Source organism: Triticum dicoccoides, chromosome 6A (genome assembly GCF_002162155.2).
Source record: "Triticum dicoccoides isolate Atlit2015 ecotype Zavitan chromosome 6A, WEW_v2.0, whole genome shotgun sequence".
In the NCBI taxonomy this organism is placed as follows: Eukaryota; Viridiplantae; Streptophyta; class Magnoliopsida; order Poales; family Poaceae; genus Triticum; species Triticum dicoccoides.
The window spans coordinates 325,506,851-325,526,101 of NC_041390.1; positions in this window are offsets into that span (position 1 = coordinate 325,506,851).

Below are 19,251 nucleotides of genomic sequence, written 5' to 3' on the forward strand. Positions count from 1 at the left end.
GGGGCATGGAGCTTGTCACCGGCAAGGGAGTCGGCAATGGTGGAGACGGAGCTGAAGAAGGACGACGACTGGTGGTGGATCGTGCCCGTGGAGATGGGGCCGAGGGCGGGCTTGCGGTGGCGTTGGCGATTCCGAAGATGGTAGAATCCATGCGAAGGTGTGGCAGACGGAGCAGAGCTAGGCGTCGGGGAGGTCGAGATGGCGGTGGGGCTTAGACGCCTGCACGCGGATGAGGGTGCCATGGGAGGCAGCTGCGCGGGGACTAGGTCATGGCGACGACCGATGGAGAGGGGCTTCGAGCGGGGAGAGTTGGCTATGCTCCTCTCTATCTCTGTGTGAGTGTGGCGGCGTAGGAGGGGGATGAAGGGGGAGAGGGGCGATAGATCAGGGAGTCGTGTAGGGTTAACGAGGGTGGATCGAGGGATCGACTAGGGTTAAGATGGGGGTGAATGGGCCTCTGGTGGCTGCGGATGCAGGAGGCCCAAGTGGGCTGGACTCTCTTCTCTCTACCTCTTATTTTCTTTAAGAGAAAAGCATTAGAGAGAAGAAAAAGGAAGAGGGGGTTAGGGAAAGAATTTGAGCTTGCGGATAATTTCCCCGGACTCAGAAAAATGAGCTTGATCCAGGAAAAATAGAAGTGAGCATGATTGCAAGATTTAAATTCAAATTCATTTGAATTTAATTAAAATGGTTTGAACAAGGACGAGGAATTCGAAGTGCCCAAAAATGTTGAGAGTTTAGGAAGAGCCTCAATAAACGGGAAAAGAATTATAGGCAAGGTTAGAGAGTCAAAACTTCAGGAAGGAAAGGCCAAGGGATTTAACATGCACGTGTGTTGTGGTAAATTCCAAATTAATGGAATATAATTTTATAGCTCGCTAATAATATTGGGAGGATATATGTATTAAAGAGAAGTTCACAATGTGAGTTCCCTCGGTTTAAATGGATCAAAGACCATACAATTTATTTAGTTAAGTTTTAAAAAAGGTTGCATGATGACATGATGCAATGCAACAAGCAAATAAAACACACGGTGATAACGAAATATATGGAAGGCGTCTAGAGCATCAGTCTCGGGTCGTTACAACTCTCCTCCACTTACAAGAGATCTCGCCCCGAGATCTAGGGATGGCACTAGAGAGAAACGGAAGAAGGAAAAGGTAAAACTAAGTTGCTTCTTGAGAAAAGGGTGAAACCAATGAACCTTGAGAGGTTAAACAATTTCAAGGAAAGAATACAATGGAGATGAACAAAGTTGAAAACACTTTGTCAGAAAAGAGGAACAAGGAACATGACGAGAACCTTGTAGGTTGAAACATGGAACACAAGCTCAATGAACCAATAAGAATATGCCACCACACCAGTTGGAACGAGATATACAAGGAACGAGAAAGAACAATTTCGGCAGCACTCCGATTGAAAAGAGGAGCAAAACTTGATAAGATGAAAAGAACTTGAAGAGATGACACAACACTCTGGTTAAATGGAAAAGCAAGGAAAAGATCATGATCTTGACACAATGAGACGATGGTCAAAGAGAGCAACATCACCATGCCTCTGGAACGAAAGAGTAGAAGGTGGATTGATGGAAAGAAAATAATGGAGAAGAAAATGGCAACTCCTTCCACAAATGAATTTGAAAAAACATCCTTACAAAGAAGGCTTGAATGGAGTTGTTGAAAAAATCAACAACGAAAACAATAAGATGCTTGTGGGCTTATGAAAACATCTCAAAACTTGAGGTGAAATTCTGCCTCTAACGAAAACAATTGCTTGCTTGAGATCAACGAAGAGATGAAAAACCTCTTTCCCGAAAGGCTGCATAGATAACTTGGGTCATGGATAATCACCATAAATAGCAAAAACCCTTATGGGAAGGCTTTAGGTGAAATCTTTACCAAGACAAGTCCAACGAAGAGATTGATGGGCTGAAAAGATCTCTTGAACAAAGAGAAAATTGATGGTTTTAAAATATCTCATTCTTGACAACTTGTGAATCATGAAACACGAAGGGAAATTATCAAGATTGACATAACACCACATCAAAAGATAAGACAGAATTTCACTTCGGAATGCAAGATGAAGAATGCTTGAACTCCTCAAAACAAAACATGTATTGAGCACCATGTTTAATTTTGAGTATAGCTTGGCGGATCATAACTTCGAGAGAAATCTTGAAAAACAATTGAAGAATGAAAGCAATCCTTGACGAACCACCATGTAGAGCCTCCATGAAGAACTCCGGTAATAAAAGGATGATAAAAAGAAAGAGAAGTTGAAAACACAAGGTGAAGCCTTATAATGATTTAGATGGAGCTCGCGACGATATAATTGAGAGCTTGAGACTCTGGAAAGAAAAGGATGAAACACTTGATCTGGGAATTTTGACGAGCCTCCGTGATAAGGAATTAAATCACCTCGATGATAAGAATTATGTCATCCTTATCGTTCATCAACTTAAATTGATAACAAGCAACAAAATTGGCATGCCACTTATTCTTCTTGAAGGATTAAGGATAGATATAGCGCAAACTTGAGAAGGTCTTGATGGAACCATCGCTGGAGTTTGGAAACAACGAACGAATTAATACGATAACAAAGGAAGAGAAATCTTGAACGAACCACCGTAAGAATTGAAAATGAACGAATATACTCGAGGTAATTTAGATGCAAGAAAATGAAGAGATGTCAAGCTGACTAGAGAATACTTGAACGATGCACTGGTAAGATTTGGAGAATGAGAGCTGAAAGTTGAGAATGAATAATTCTAAAATGATGGGCTCCGGAAAATCAAGAATGGAAAGAAAGTCATGAAATGCTTTGGACGGGTGAAAAGAATTCTCACTATCGAAAACAATTGCGAGGATGGCACAAAGCTAGAATCACGAATCTTCGAGAGAACAAACAAGATTTAGAGGAAATAATTCTTCTTCGGTCTTCAAATGTTGAGAATGATGATGAGAACCACCATGACAATTGATGAGACACTCCGAAACAATGAAGAATAGAAATGCTGAACCAATGATGAAAATGTTTTGAAAGCGATCTTGGAGAAGAAATATGCCTGATGATAATTCATCATTCTTAAGCCAAATTTTGAAAAAGAATTTGAGAATAACTCCAGAACATTCACAAGAGTCAAGTAAGATCCTGGGAAAAGACCTGTGGGTTAGAGCCCACTCAAAGATACACCGTTGAAATGGTTGCTTGAAAGAGATTGCACCGGTTGAATTAAATGGCTTGAATGAGATAACAACCTCGAGATAGCTTGAACGGATCTTGAATAGAAGCACGAATCTTTCGAGATATGTTCAGCTCTCCATAACAAATGGAAAGCGAGAGGTGAATGATTAAGAGATACACCAGCATAAGAAAGCACTTGAAACGAGGAAGGGGATAAGATCAACACCTACAACTTGAATTGAATCCACCGGAAAAGAATACGAGAATGAAGAATGATAAACTTTAAGCTTCCTTAGCATCTTCCTGAGAATCACCAGATAAGAACATTCAAAGAAAAGGATGAAGATACCTCTCACAAATAAAATGATACATGATTAAGAAATCTAAATCATTGAAGAAAAAGGGTGGGAGGTCCCGAAAAACAAAGACAACTTGGGATGGATGAGACAAACACCGTTGAGAAAACTTAGAATTGATCTCGCGAATTTTGAAATGATCAGATCCACTTGAAGAGAAGTACGCCGGTCAGAAAAGAATTAACATGACAACCTCGATGATCAAGAAGGATTACTATTTACATAGAAATATGAGAACACCGCTTAGGAAAGGTATGGATTCAACACTTTACATTGAAGCAACTCAAATACCACAACTCAAAACAAAGCAAAGGATTTGGCTTGCAAAAGTAGCCGGAAACAAATACATAACCCATCATGCATTTGTTGGAAGGATAAACCTAGGTAACTACTTGAATTCCCACCTATGAACTCCCTAAACTTTCCTGTTATGCAATCTGGTGTTGGGGATATAGGGAGGCATAAATATATCACAAACTAACAAGCCTTACGCTCCAACTGTATCCATCCTTCAACACATAACCAAGAAACCTTAGGAAATCGTGTACCTCAGACCTTTAAAAACATTCGATATACTAGATGTGGCAATACATCTGATCGCTCTCCCCAGTACTGGGTGTCGTCAAACTACTCTCACCACAAAGAGTATAGAAGTGTTTTCGATGTCGGTGACCTCTGGTATTCCAGAACTGAAACGATAAGCACTGTTACAAAAACACCTTGGAGCTCAACTCCCCGGGACACTTCCACAACCCCTAAATGTCAGGAGGCACCAAGACAGAATTCCCATCACAATGATATCGCAACGATCCAACAATACCCACGTGATCCTAAAAAAATTTGAGTGAAAAAGAGAAGAGTAAAGTCAAAACATCTACCTCAGGTGTCCTCACCAGAGCGACAAAGGGGATAAGGAGTAAAAAGAATTCCTACTCTCTGATATAACTGGACTCAAAATACTTTTTTCTATAGTCAAAAATGGCAGCGGTTCAATCAATCAAGGGGGCTCCTAAGGATCGGTAACACTCTGATACCAACTTGTAGCGCCCAAGATGCGATTCTATCCCAATCACATGATGAATTCATGATCGGGGCACAATCGCATTTCGAGCACATAGCAAGGTGGACATCATCACAACATACCATGTACTAAATAGATGAGGATACAAGACAAAGGCTTACACTCGCCACAAGCTACAACATGAATACAATAGTTCATCAATACATAGAAATCATCATACAGAATAGCAGGATCCGACTACAGATGAAATCAAACGAAAAACAAGAACGACATCCACCCTGTTAATCCCAGGCTCCCCGACCCAGAACCTATCCCTTGATCGAAGAAGAATCAAAAGAACTCCAAAACAAGCAAGCATCGCTCTCGTGTCAAGGCTTCGGCTTACCTGTACCTGCAACTGTTGTTGTAGTAAAATGTGAGCCAAAAGGACTCAGCAATCCCATTACCATGGGTATCAAGACTAGCAAAGCTTAATGGGTATGGAATGGACAAGTGGTGAGGTTGCAGCAAGCGACTAAGCATTGTATGGTGGCTATCTTACGGGTACAAGAGTAAGATGAGAAACTACGCAAACGATCTCAAACTAGTAATGATAAAGAAGTGATCCTAAACTACTTACATTCAAACATAACCCAACTGTGTTCTCTTCTCAAATGCACCCGAAAAGAGATAGTCACGGTTGCGCACGCGGTTGGTCTATTTTAATTCGAATCTGGTGACAAATTCTCTACAACCGGATATTAAAAACTCCCATCTACCACATAATCGTGGGCATGACTCTGAAAAGTTTAAACCCTACATGCCCATGACAAGATCACGATCCGCGGAGACAATCCTCCATCTCGAGACCCTCCGTTCAGACTCGGAATCCCGGTGCACAAGACATTTCGACAATGGTAAAACAAGTCCAGCAAGACCTCCCGATGTGCCGACACCATGATAGTAGCCGCGCGTATCTCGTCTCAGGCCACGATCGGATTGTCCAAACTTCCGGTAGGCCAAATCCAGAGTTGCCCCTGGCGATCATCGGTGGTTGGCAGGTTTGGACCAACACTCAGGAGGAGCACTGGCCAGGGGGTTGATTAAGAGTCCTTGGGTGCTAGCCGGTCCCTATGCAAGTATTAGTTGTTATTAAGAAAATGGTAAAACCAACATTGGGCCTTGCTGGAAGAGTTTTATTCAAAGTGAACTGTCAAGAGGGCCCCATAAACCCTGATCGTGTTAGGGACTCAAAATCAAGGAACATAACACCGGAATGACGAAAACTATGGTGGCATGAGTGGAACAAAACACCAGGCAAAAGGCCGAGACTTCCACCCATTACCAAGTATATATTGTAACACCCACAATGCGGCTATATCTCCCACGTGTCGGGGCACGACTTAGAGGCATAGCCGCATGGTAGTTTTGTCACAAGAGGGGTAATCTTCACACAATCCCATAACCTGAATAAGAAAGGGATAAAGAGTTGGCTTACAATCGCCACTTCACAGAATACAGAAATAATTCATACATCATCCAAATACACTCAAAGACCGACTACGGCCAAATCCGAATAAAAAGGAAGATAAACCCCAAATGCTAGATCCCCGATCGTCCCAACTGGGCTCCACTACTGATCATGAGGAAACGAAACATAGTAACGACCCAAATCCTCGTCGAACTCCCACTTGAGTTCAGTAGCATCACCTGCACTGGTATCCTCAGCACCTGCAACTGTTTGGAAGTATCCGTGAGTCACGAGGACTCAGCAATCTCACACCCGCAAGATCAAGACTATTTAAGCTTATGGGTAGGAGAAGGTAGTGAGGTGGAGCTGCAGCAAGCACTAAGCATATATGGTGGCTAACATACGCAAATAAGAGCGAGAAGAGAAGCAACGCCATGGTCGAGAAGCTAGAAGTGATCAAGAAGTGATTCTAAAACTACTTACGTTCAAGCATAACACAAGACCGTGTTCACTTCTCGGACTCCGCCGAAAAGAGACCATCACGGCTACACATGCGGTTGATGTATTTTAAGTAAGTCAAGTGTCAAGTTCTCTAAAAGCGGATACTAAAAAATTCCCATCTGCCACATAACCGCGGGCATGGCTCTCGAAAGTTTATACCCTGCAGGGGTGTCCCAACTTATCCCATCACGATCTCTCGTTGTCAACGAAAGATATTCCTTCTCCCAGAAAAACCCGATCAGTCTCGGAATCCCGGTTACAAGACATTTCAACAATGGTAAAACAAGACCAGCAAGACCACCCAATTGTGCCGACAAATCCTGATAGGATATGCACATAACTCGTTCTCAGGGCACACTGGATGAGTAATCCGTACAACTAAAACCAGCCCTCAAGTTTCCCCGAGGTGGCGCTGCAAAGGGCTCTAGTTTGGACCAACGCTCAGAGGAGTAGTGGCCCGGGGTGGGGTGGGGGGTTAATAAAGATGACCCTCGGGCTCGTGGAAAACCAAGGGAAAAGGCTTAGGTGGCAAATGTTAAAACCAAAGTTGGGCCTTGCTGGAGGAGTTTTATTCAAAGCAAACTGTCAAGGGGGTCCCATAACCCCAACCACATAAGGAACTCAAAATCAAGGAACATAACACCGGTATGACCGAAACTAGGGCGACAAGAGTGGGACAAAACACCAGGCAAAAGGCCGAGCCTTCAACCCTTTACCAAGTATGTAGATGCATTAAAATTAAATAAGAGATATTGTGATATCCCAACATATCCATGTTCCAACATGGAACAAACTTGAACTTCACCTGCAACTAGCAACGCTATAAGAGGTGCTGAGCAAAAGCGGTAACATAGCCAAACAATGGTTTGCTAGGAAGGTGGGTTAGAGGCTTGACATGGCAATATGGGAGGCATGATAAACAAGTGGTAGGTAGCGCGACATAGTGATAGAGAGAACAACTAGCAAAGCAAAGATAGAAGTGATATCGAGGGTATGGTCATCTTGCCTACAATGTTCTCAGAGTTGTCGTAAGCTTGATCCTCATTAGCGTACTCGACAGGTTCCTCATTCACATACTCGTCTCCCGGCTCTACGCAAAGCAAGAATACAAGCAATGGAACAACAATCAATCACGGTGCAATGCACAAACAACATGATGCAAGACATGGCATGATATGCAAGATATGACGTGCAATGCATATGCGTGCTCCGAAAGGGAAAGAATGATCAAGGCATCAACTTGGCAAACCAAGTATGCTGCTGGAAAGGTGATGTGATTTCGGTTGAAATCGGTATAAAGATCACCAGAAACGGATGCACGGTTTGCAAATGGCAAGCAACACAAGAATGACGCAAATATGCGATTAACAGCATGATGCCACATCAAATGCAACGAGAAACTAAGCTACTGCACTCCAACATAGCAAAAAAGCATATGGCAGTGATTTGCAAGAGATGCTTGGCAAAACATGAACACTGAGCTGCGGCTAAATCACAATAGAACAGGTTCAAATGAGCATGGCAAAAGTGCAAAAGATATCAGCTTCACAGACTTAGTGAAAATACTAACATGGCATAAACAACATCAGGAAGCAATGTTTAGAGCACGCAAAGATCGTGCTACAGGAACATATCATAGCAAATAAAGGCATGGCAAGATTCTACTAAATGCATAGAAATAAGTCCCTTAATGAACATGAGCCACAAAGGCGCAGAAGATACGGTGGCACCCATGTAAACATAGCAAGTTTTATTAACAGTTTCAGACTTACAAGAAAAACAGAGCATGGTATAAACAGATTCATGGTAGCAAATTTGCGAGATGATGCCACTCACAACAATGCATTAAATGACAACATAAGCATTCCAATAGCACGATGACGTATTCGTGAAGCTAACCATGGCAAGTGCAAGTTAATAGGATGCATGGATCACTAGGAACAACCATGGCAATATTGATTAACATGTTAACAATCTGCTAGGAATAATATATAGCAAAGGAGAGCAAGTAAATGACATGCTAGAGCACTCCATAATTTCAACCAGGGGCATGAATGGATAGAGCATAACAACAAGTTAAATACATCCTTACTGAAGTATCTTAAAATGAGCATGGATCTCATGGTAGTATGAAGTTTACATGTGCGATGGCCTGGCTTATTAGGGATGATAGACTACTCATATCAATAAGGAATTCCTTCTTTTCCGGGAGCCCATTCGGACAGAACTCCAAAGTTAAGCGTGCTCAGCTTGGAGTAGTGTCAGGATGGGTGACCGACCGGGAAGTTGCTCCCGGATGCGCATGAGTGAGGACAAAGTGCGCAGAAAAGACTAGTATTGATCTGTGGGGCCAGTCTAAATCCCTCCAGGAGTAACGACCACCAGCGGGTGTGTCTAGGGCGTTACAAGTTGGTATCAGTGCCGACCCTCGCGGTTACACGGATGGTTGCGGACAGGTGCGCGGTCATGTTGTTCATGACGTTTGTGACCCGTCGTGGCACACGACATGGCACATGTACCGGACTGGATGCACAGACGGTTGTGCCAAGAGGGAACGTTCCTATGGCCCGACGAGGATGTCTGTTCCTCTGAGTGGGGCTGTATGTGATGGCCTGGCTTATTAGGGATGATAGACTACTCATATTAATAAGGAATTCCTTCTTTTCCGGGAGCCCATTCGGACAGAACTCTAAAGTTAAGCGTGCTGAGCTTGGAGTAGTGTCAGGATGGGTTACCGACCGGGAAGTTGCTCCCGGGTGCGCATGAGTGAGGACAAAGTGCATAGAAAAGACTAGTATTGATCTGTGGGGCCAGTCTAGATCCCTCCAGGAGTAACGACCACCTGCGGGTGTGTCCAGGGCGTTACAACATGGCATCAAAATAACAGCAGGAAAAGGATGGCATGATGTAGCTCAAAACATATGTAGACCTCATAGTTTGCATGCTTGTGCTAGTCACCACATAGATAAAAAAATCCAAGAATTACACCTCTTTAAAGATGGCATGATGTAGCTCAAAACATATGTAGACCTCATGCTCATAGAGTGCACACATCAAATGCAACAAAAATGACAAAACACCATGATCTGATAAGTACCAGCAGTTAACATTTTATAGCACTCTTGAAGTAATGAAAATGGCATCATAATGGATAGTAACATGCATGGAAATGCTTCTAACATGAAGAGCTCAACCAGACGAACATTTCGACATAACATATGAATGATTTGGCGCCACGGTCACCGAGATATGACATGTTGAATAGCGCATGAAAATTACAGGGGAACCGGGGACTTAGTGAAAATCACCTCGCCCAGATCCAGATCTAGGGTTTCACGGATTTCGAGGATGGTCGGAGTTGTCACTGGAGTTTATGGAGGTGCCGGCCGAAGCTTGGGGAGACGGTGGCCGGACCCGTGTCGCCGGATCTGGCCGGGAGGAGGCGCCAGGCGGAGGAGACGGCGCGGCGCGGAGAGGACGGCGGATCGGGCGGCGCCGGCGTGCCGCGGCGGCGACGGGCGGTGTCCATTGGCGGGAGGCGGCGAGGCGCACCGGCAAAGGTCGCAGCGGAGCGCGGCGGCGGCGGGGCGCGGACGTTCGGGCGGCGGCGGCGGGCCCCGCAGCCGAGCGGTGTGGCGGATCCGGGAGCCACGTGGCACCCTCCGATTGGCGCGTGCGCAACGGCGATTTTGTCCGGCGAGGGGCGGACATGTCCGGTGGCGGCGGGGGATGAATTTTTAGGGTTTGGACCAGGATTTTGGAGGGGATGCACATATTTATAGGTGGATAGAGATAGGAGTGTCCAAATGAGGTGCGGTTTTCGCCCACACGATCGTGATCCAACGACAGAGAACATGGAGGTGGTTTAGATGGGTTATTGGGCTGTTTTGGAGGGTTGTTGGGCTGCAACACAAAAGAGGCTTATGCGGTTACCCTGTTAACCGTTGGGGCATCAAGCGACCTCAAAATGGAACAAAATTTGATAGGCGGTCTACCGGTGATGTACCAAGGCCACTTGACAAATCTCGACCCATTCCGAGAATGTTTTTTTATACCGCTCACGAAAGAGACAAGAGGGGTGCACCGGGTGCATGTGGGAGTGTCGGATTGCGAAAAGAACAATGGGGAAAAAGCTCGGATGCTTGAGACAAACACGAATGCAAATGCGATGCACATGATGACATGATATGAAATGCATGACATGAACAAAATGCAAAACAAAAGACAAAACCCAACCACGAAGGGAATCTCATAACATAAAGCCGAAAATGGCAAGAGTTGGAGTTACAAATATGGCAAGTTACATCCGGAGTGTTACATATATGTGCAATAATTAAATAAGAGATATTGTGATATCCCATGATATCCATGATATCCATGTCCCAACATGGAACAACCTACAACTGCACCTGCAACTAGCAACGCTATAAGAGGGGCTGAGCAAAGCGGTAACATAGCCACAAAATAGTTTGCTGGGATGGTGAAAAAGGTTAGAGGCTTATCATGGAAATTTGGGAGGCTTGATAAACAAGTGGTAGGTAGAGCAACTTAGCGATAGCATCAAGTCAACTAGCAAGGCAAAGATAGTAATGCTATCCAAGGTGACGTTCATCTTGCCTGAAATCCCGCTAGGAAGAAGACTGAATCCATAAAGAAGATGAACGAGCGTAGTGGAACAAATCCTCATGATCGCAATAGAACAAGAACTATCGTGAAGAAGCACAGCCGGAAAGAAGCAAACAACATGGTAAACATAGAAGCAAAAACATGACATGATGCACAACCAAGTATGATGCATGTCCAGTTTAACGATTCATGGCATGGAAAAGTGCAACAAACAACACTACAAATTAAGCAACAACATGCATATTGAGGAAACACCACAGTCATTTATTTATTTCGCTCTTGTTTACGAACAAGACAAGATTACATGTTGTTTAACATGGCAAGAGGTGAAGCATGAGTAAACTAACTATTTAGGCAAGTTTAAATGAGGCCGGAAATAACAAACAACAATTCCGGTGAATCACCACATGTCATTTGGCAATTTAATGCAAACAACACTTTTAAACATTTTAAATGTTGTTATCATGATGCGGATGACATATTAAAGTTTTATGCAATTTTATGAAAATGCTGGCATGAGCATGTTATGAAACATTTGGTCACCACGGCAGAATGAAAGGGGTGCCACGGCAACGACAACGGAAATGGTGCCACGACAACATTCCGATGATCCGACAACTCACTGAGATACCGGTGCAAAAGAGTAAGTGTGCGGATGTGCGGAACATGCTAGACATGGTGGGGTGATCTGTAACGCCCTCGATGCGGCTATAGCTCCCACGTGTCGAGGCACGACTTAGAGGCATAACCGCATTGAAAGCAATGTCGCAAGTCAGGCAATCATTACAACATCCCATGTAATATATAATAAAAGGGGGAGATAACATAGTTGGCTTACACTCGCCACGTCACATCAGAGTGCATAAATAACATCCATCATACAAATCACTCATGGCCCGACTACGGTGCCAAAATAGAAAAGAACCCAACATGCGACAAGGACCTGAATCGATTACCCCAACTAGGCACCACTACTGATCATCCGGAAAAGACACGTAGTATCGCTGAGAGTCCTTGTCGAACTCCCACTTGAGCTCGTAATCGACAACTGGAGCAGAAACACCTGGACCTGCATCTGGAGTTGTAGTATCTGTGAGCCACAGGGACTCAGCAATCTCACACCCACGCGATCAAGACTATTCAAGCTTATGGGACAGGATAAGGCAAATATATGTGGAGCTGCAGCAAGCGACTAGCATATGTGGTGGCTAACTTATACGCAAAAGAGAGCGAGAAGAGAAGGCGAAGCACGAGCGAGAAGCTAAAGGAACATCCTGCGCAAGCATAACTCCAACACCGTGTCCACTTCCCGGACTCCGCCGAGAAGGGGCCATCACGGTAACTCACATGGTTGATTCATTTTAATTAAGTTTAGTTCAAGTAATCTACAACCGGATATTAACAAATTCCCATCTGCCCATAACCGCGGGCACGGCTTTCGAAAGATCAATCCCTGCAGGGGGGTCCCAACTTAGCCCATAACAAGCTCTCACGGTCAACGAAGGAATAGACCTCCACCCAAGACACACCGATCAGACTCGGTATCTCGGTACAACAAGATGATTCGACAGGTTAAAACAAGTCCAGCAACACCGCCCGAATGTGCCGACAAATCCCGATAGGAGCTGCACATATCTCTTTCTCAGGGCACACTCAGATGAGCAATCCGTACAACTAAAACCAACCCTTGAGTTTCCCCGAGGTGGCGCTGCACAGGGCTCTAGTTCGGACCAACACTCAGAGGAGCACTGGCCCGTGGGGGGGCTAAAATAAAGATGACCTTCGGGCTCCGGAAACCCAAGGGAAAAAGAGGCTAGGTGGCAAATGGTAAAACCAATGTTGGGCATTGCTGGAAAAGCTTTAATCAAGGCGAACTATCAAGGGGTTCCCATTATAGCCCAACCGCGTAAGGGACGCACAATCCGGGAACATAACATCGATATGACGGAAACTAGGGCGGCAAGAGTGGAACAAAACACTAGGCGAGAGGCCGAGCCTTCCACCCTTTACCAAGTATATAGATGCATTAAGATAACATAGCAATATAATGATATCCCAACAAGTAAATAAATGTTCCAACAAGGAACGGCTCCAATCTTCACCTGCAGCTAACAACGCTATAAGAAGGGCTGAGCAAAGCGGTAACATAGCCAATCAACGGTTTGCTAGGACAATGGTGGGTTAGAGGTTCAACATGGCAATTGGGAGGATGACAAGCAAAAGGTAGGCATCGTAGCAGTGGCAAAGCAAAAGAGCGAGCAAACTAGCATAGCAAAGATAGTAGTGATTTTGAGGGTATGATCATCTTGCCTGCACAGTTGTCAGAGTTGACTGGATCCTCACAAGCAAACTCAACGGGCTCCTCGGTAGCGAACTCGTCTCCCGGCTCTACCCAACAAGACAAACAAGCAACAAGGATACAATCAACCACGGGCAAGACCAAGCAATACGATGAAATGACGATATGCTATGCGGGATGCGATGCGGGATGCAAAATGCAAGATATGACAGGAAATGCATGAACCTGGCATCAACTTGGAAAACCAAGTGTGCCACTGGATAGAGGGGATGAAATTGCTTGAAAACGATATAAAGATCATTGAAATTGGAGTTACGGTTTGGAAATGGCAAGCGTTTTAAGATATGACACCGGTATGCGATTTACAGCAAGTAGGCATCTAAATGCAACAAAATGAACATGCTACAGCCACCAAACATGAAAACAAAATACATGGCAGTGAAGTACACAAGATGGTTGACAAAACACTAGCACTGAGCCACGGCCAATTCATACATTAAGAGGTTCAAACAAGCATGGCTAAAACGCAAATGCAAAACAGATTCTAGACTTAGTGAAATTAACACTAGTCTGAAATTTCAGATCACGATGCTCTCTTCGGAGCAGCAAAACAACATGATAGAAAACCTGAACATGACAAGTAAGAACATGGCATGGAGCTACTCAACAAGCTTAACAAAACACCCAAAGTGACCTGGGGCCAAAAGGGTTCACAAAATACTCTACCGAGCTCACGAACATCGCTCGAACACAATCAGTTTTCAGACTTAGTGAAAACTGAGACATGCTGAATTTAACCCACGAAGGCATGTAAACGAGCTCGATGCACTCACTACGGTGCAAGTCATGGCAAGGAAAGCATATAACCAGCAAGAAGGCACAATGTGCTAGGTACACATGGCAAGAACAAAGGCATAGCATGCATGGAACACTAACGGTAGCATCGGCAAAATCGCAAACAAGTTGACGATCTGCCCAGATTAACAACGAAGCAAAAGTTGAGCTCGATTGAGTCAACCTAGAGCACTCCAAATATGTAAACAAAGACATGGATGCATAGAGCATAACATAAATATCAAAACTCCCTTACTGATCATTCTCAAAAGAGGCACGGATCACTAGGAAACAAGCTGGACATATAGCATCACTAAGTCTCTGAAATCAGCAATCTCAGGTACCTCTCTTCGCAAGCTTGCACAAGACAACACACACATCCTAAAAATGCATGAATGGCACCTCTGGAAAGAAGACAAAATGCTTAACAATTCATCCCAAAGGGGCACAGGCATATCATGCACGAATTAAACATGGCAAAAATGACAAAAGTGCATGATGAACTAACGGATCTGCAATTTAACTCACGAAGCCTCCTTCTAACAGCATTTTGGGCATCAAGATGACCTCAAATGCAAATGATGCAATGGAATGAAATGATGTACATGTCGAGGCGAAGATTTTGATATATCATATGCCCAAAACGGAGCTACGGATGTGGAGATACGGGTCCTCGAACAGGAGCATATGGAGTAAAAATCTAGGGACTTAGTGAAAAAAAAACTACCCCAGGATCCAGATCTAGGGTTCGGGCACGCAGCCCGAGACGGCGGCGGATCTCGCCGGGATTCCTGTAGACGACGGCGGCGGCCGGAGAGGAAGTAGCCGGAGCGGGGAGGGGGGCCGGACGGCGAGGAGGAAGCGGCGCGGCGGGCGGTCGCCGGAGCCGAGAGCTCCTCTCCCTGGCGCAGGCGCCGGCGAGGGCTTGGGGCGGCGGGGCGAGGTGCTCCGGGCGGCGGCCGGCAATGGCGCCACGGCGGCCGGAGCGGGCGAGCGTTGCCGGGCTCGGGGGCGGCGACTGGAGGAGGAGGCGGGCGGCGTAGCGGGCCGGGAGGGCCCCGCACTGGCCTCGCGGGCCCGCGGGTGGCGGCGAACTGGGGACCGGCCCCGGGACACGTGGCGGCGGCGGATTCGTCCCGCGGAGCCAGGCGGACACGTCCGGCGCGCGATTTTTGTCCGGCGGCGGCGGGAGGAGTTGGATCTAGGGTTAGGGGGGAGAAGAACCGTGGATTTCGGAGGGGGGTGTATATATAGGCATAAGTGGAGCTAGGAGAGTCCAAATGAGGTGCGGTTTTCGCCCACACGATCATGATCGAACGCTCTAGGGCATGGAGCAGAGTTTGGTGGGCTTTGGGACAATTTTGGAGGGGTGTTGGGCTGCAACACACACGAGGCCTTTTCGGTCCCTCGGTTAACCGTTGGAGTATCAAACGAAGTCCAAATGATACGAAACTTGACAGGCGGTCTACCGGTAGTAAACCAAGGCCGCTTGGCAAGTCTCGGTCCAATCCGGAAATGTTTAATCCCCACACACGAAAGAAAGCTAGAAATGGCTACCGGAGGAGAACAAAGCGCCGGAATGCAAAACGGACAACGGGGAAAATGCTCGAATGCATGAGATGAACACGAATGCAAATGCAAGGCACGTGATGACATGGTATGAGATGCATGAAAACGAAAACAACACACGGAGACAAGGACCCGAACCCGAGAAATAAATATAACTTAGTGCCGGAGACGGTAAGAGTTGGATACAAATATGGAAAGTATAACTGGGGCGTTACAACACTCCACCACTACGAAAAGATCTCGTCCCGAGATCTAGGACTGAAAGAACTCCGGGTACTCAGAACGGAGGTGATCCTCGCGTTCCCAGGTAGCTTCACGGTCAGAATGGTGAGACCACTTGACTTTGAGAAATTTAATTGACTTGTTGCGAGTCTTGGGTTCAGTCTCTTCAAGAATAGCAACTGGGTGCTCACGATAAGAGAGATCTTCTTGGAGCTCAATGTCCTCGAAGTTGACGGTGCGGTCAGGAGTCTTGAAGCACTTTCGAAGCTGAGAGACATGGAACACATCATGAACATTTGCAAAGTTTGAAGGAAGCTCGAGTTGATAGGCGAGGTCGCCTCTCTTGCTGACAATCTTGAAAGGTCCCACGTATCTAGGGGCAAGCTTCCCTTTGATACCGAAGCGACGAGTACCTTTCATAGGAGAGACGCGGAGGTAAACGTGATCTCCGATCTCGAAAGCCAGATCACGGTGCTTACTATCATAGTAGCTCTTCTGGCGGGACTGGGCTGCTTTGAGGTTATCACGAATGACTTTGCACATTTCTTCTGCCTCTGTGATTAGGTCATTGCCCAGCAGCTGACGTTCACCAGTTTCAGACCAGTTGAGAGGGGTACGACACTTCCTGCCATATAGAATTTCAAAAGGGGCTTTGCCCGAACTTGCTTGAAAGCTGTTGTTGTATGAGAATTCAGCATAAGGAAGACAGTCCTCCCACTTCATGCCGAAGGAGATCACACACGCCCTGAGCATATCTTCAAGAATCTGATTGACACGCTCGACTTGACCGCTCGTTTGAGGATGGAAAGCTGTGCTGAAGCGGATGTTGGTGCCCATGGCCTTCTGAAAAGAATCCCAAAACTTGGAGGTAAAGATGCTACCACGGTCTGAAGATATCACTTGAGGAATACCGTGCAGAGAGACAATGCGAGAGGTATAGAGTTCCGCCAATTGAGCTGCAGTGATTGACTCTTTGATAGGCAGAAAATGAGCCACTTTGGTGAGCTTGTCGATGACGACGAATATAGCATCATTGCCACGCTTGGACTTTGGAAACCCAGTCACGAAGTCCATTTCAATGTGGTCAAACTTCCATTCTGGAATGGCAAGAGGTTGGAGGAGACCTCCTGGCCTTTGGTGTTCTGCCTTCACTCTTCTGTAGACATCACACTCGTTCACGAATTGAGCGATCTCGCGCTTCATTCGAGTCCACCAATAAGCTTGCTTGAGGTCCTGATACATCTTCGTACTACCAGGGTGGATGGAGAGGAGAGAGTTGTGAGCCTCGTTCATGATCACCTTACGAAGTTCACCTTTGGGCACAACAATTCGATCCTCGAAGAAGAGAGTGTCCTTGTCATCAAGTCGGTAGCACTTGTACTTGGACTGGCTCTTCGCAATACCAATCTTCACCTTCTTCACCATATCATCAAGAAGCTGGGCTTGGCGAATCTGGTCTTCCAAGGTAGGAGAAACTTGAAGGTTGGCGAGGAAACCTTGAGGAACAATTTGCAGATTAAGTTTGCGGAAAGCTTCACAAAGCTCGGGTTGATAAGGCTTGAGAATCAGACTGTTGCAATATGCTTTCCTGCTCAAAGCGTCAGCAATCACATTAGCCTTGCCTGGAGTATAATCGATACTCGGATTGTACTCTTGAATCATTTCGACCCATCGAGTCTGCCTGAGGTTGAGATTAGGCTGAGTGAAGATGTACTTGAGACTCTTGTGATCAGTGAAAATATCCACTTTCCTTCCCAATAGAAGATGTCTCCAAGTCAACAAAGCGTGCACAACTGCCGCCAACTCGAGATCATGAGTGGGGTAGTTCTTCTCATTAGGTTTCAACTGGCGAGAGGTATAAGCGACAACTTTCTTCTCTTGCATTAGTACAGCACCGAGACCTTGGAGAGAGGCATCACAAAAGACCTCATACGGCTTGGTTTCATTAGGCGGAGTCAGAACTGGAGCAGTGATCAATTTCTCTTTCAAAGTGTTGAAAGCAATATCACACTCCGGAGACCAAACGTACTTGACGTGCTTCTGAAGAAGATTTGAGAGAGGCTTGGCGATCTTAGAAAAGTTTTCAACGAATCTTCGGCAATAGCTTGCGAGACCGAGGAAACTGCGGAGTTGCTTCACGTTCTGAGGAGGCTCCCAATTCACAATTGCGGACACCTTCTCAGGATTCACGGAAATGCCCTTGGCAGAGATGATATGACCAAGATAAAGAACCTCATCGAGCCAAAATTCACACTTGGAGAACTTGGCGTAGAACTGATGTTCTCTGAGCTTGTCAAGTACCAAACGCAAGTGCTTGGCATGATCTTTCTTGTTCTTCGAGAAAACCAGAATGTCGTCGAGATAGACCAAAACGAATTCATTGGTGTAGGGGCTGAAGATGAAGTTCATCATGCGAGAGAACGTCGGAGGAGCGTTTGCGAGGCCAAAAGACATGACGGTGTATTCATATGAACCAAAGCTTGTTCTGAACGCCGTCTTGGGAATATCTTGCTCACGAATACGAATCTGATGATAACCCATACGGAGATCAAGCTTGGAGAATACTTGAGCACCCTTGAGTTGTTCGAACAGCTCATTGATGTTGGGAAGTGGGTATTTGTTCTTGATGGTCTTCTTGTTTACTGGACGGTAATCAACACAAAGTCGACTCGATCCATCCTTCTTCTTCACAAAAAGAACACCACAACCCCACGGAGAAGTACTAGGCCGAATGAGACCCAATCTTTCTTGCTCATCGAGTTGTTTCTTCAACTCCTTCAACTCTTCGGGGCCGAGCTTGTAGGGACGTTTGCACACAGGTTTCGTACCGGGCTCAAGTTCAATAACAAATTCAACCGGCCGGTTTGGAGGCATCCCTGGAAGTTCTTCTGGAAAAACGTCTTGATACTCACAAACAACCGGAATCTGCGAAATAGCATCCAATTCACCATTCTCATTGAGAGAAAACAACCGGATGGTATTATCCCGAGCAGCAAAGACAATTACATCCTCAGACGAATGAGTCAGTTGAATCTGCCTGGCTGCACAATCAAGCTGAGCTTTATGCTTAGAGAGCCAGTCCATCCCAAGAATAAGATCAATGTCAGAATTGCCAAGAACCACCGGAGAAGAGAGAAACTTGCAGTCGCCCAAAGTGATTGTAACATCCGGAACACACACTCGAGATGTC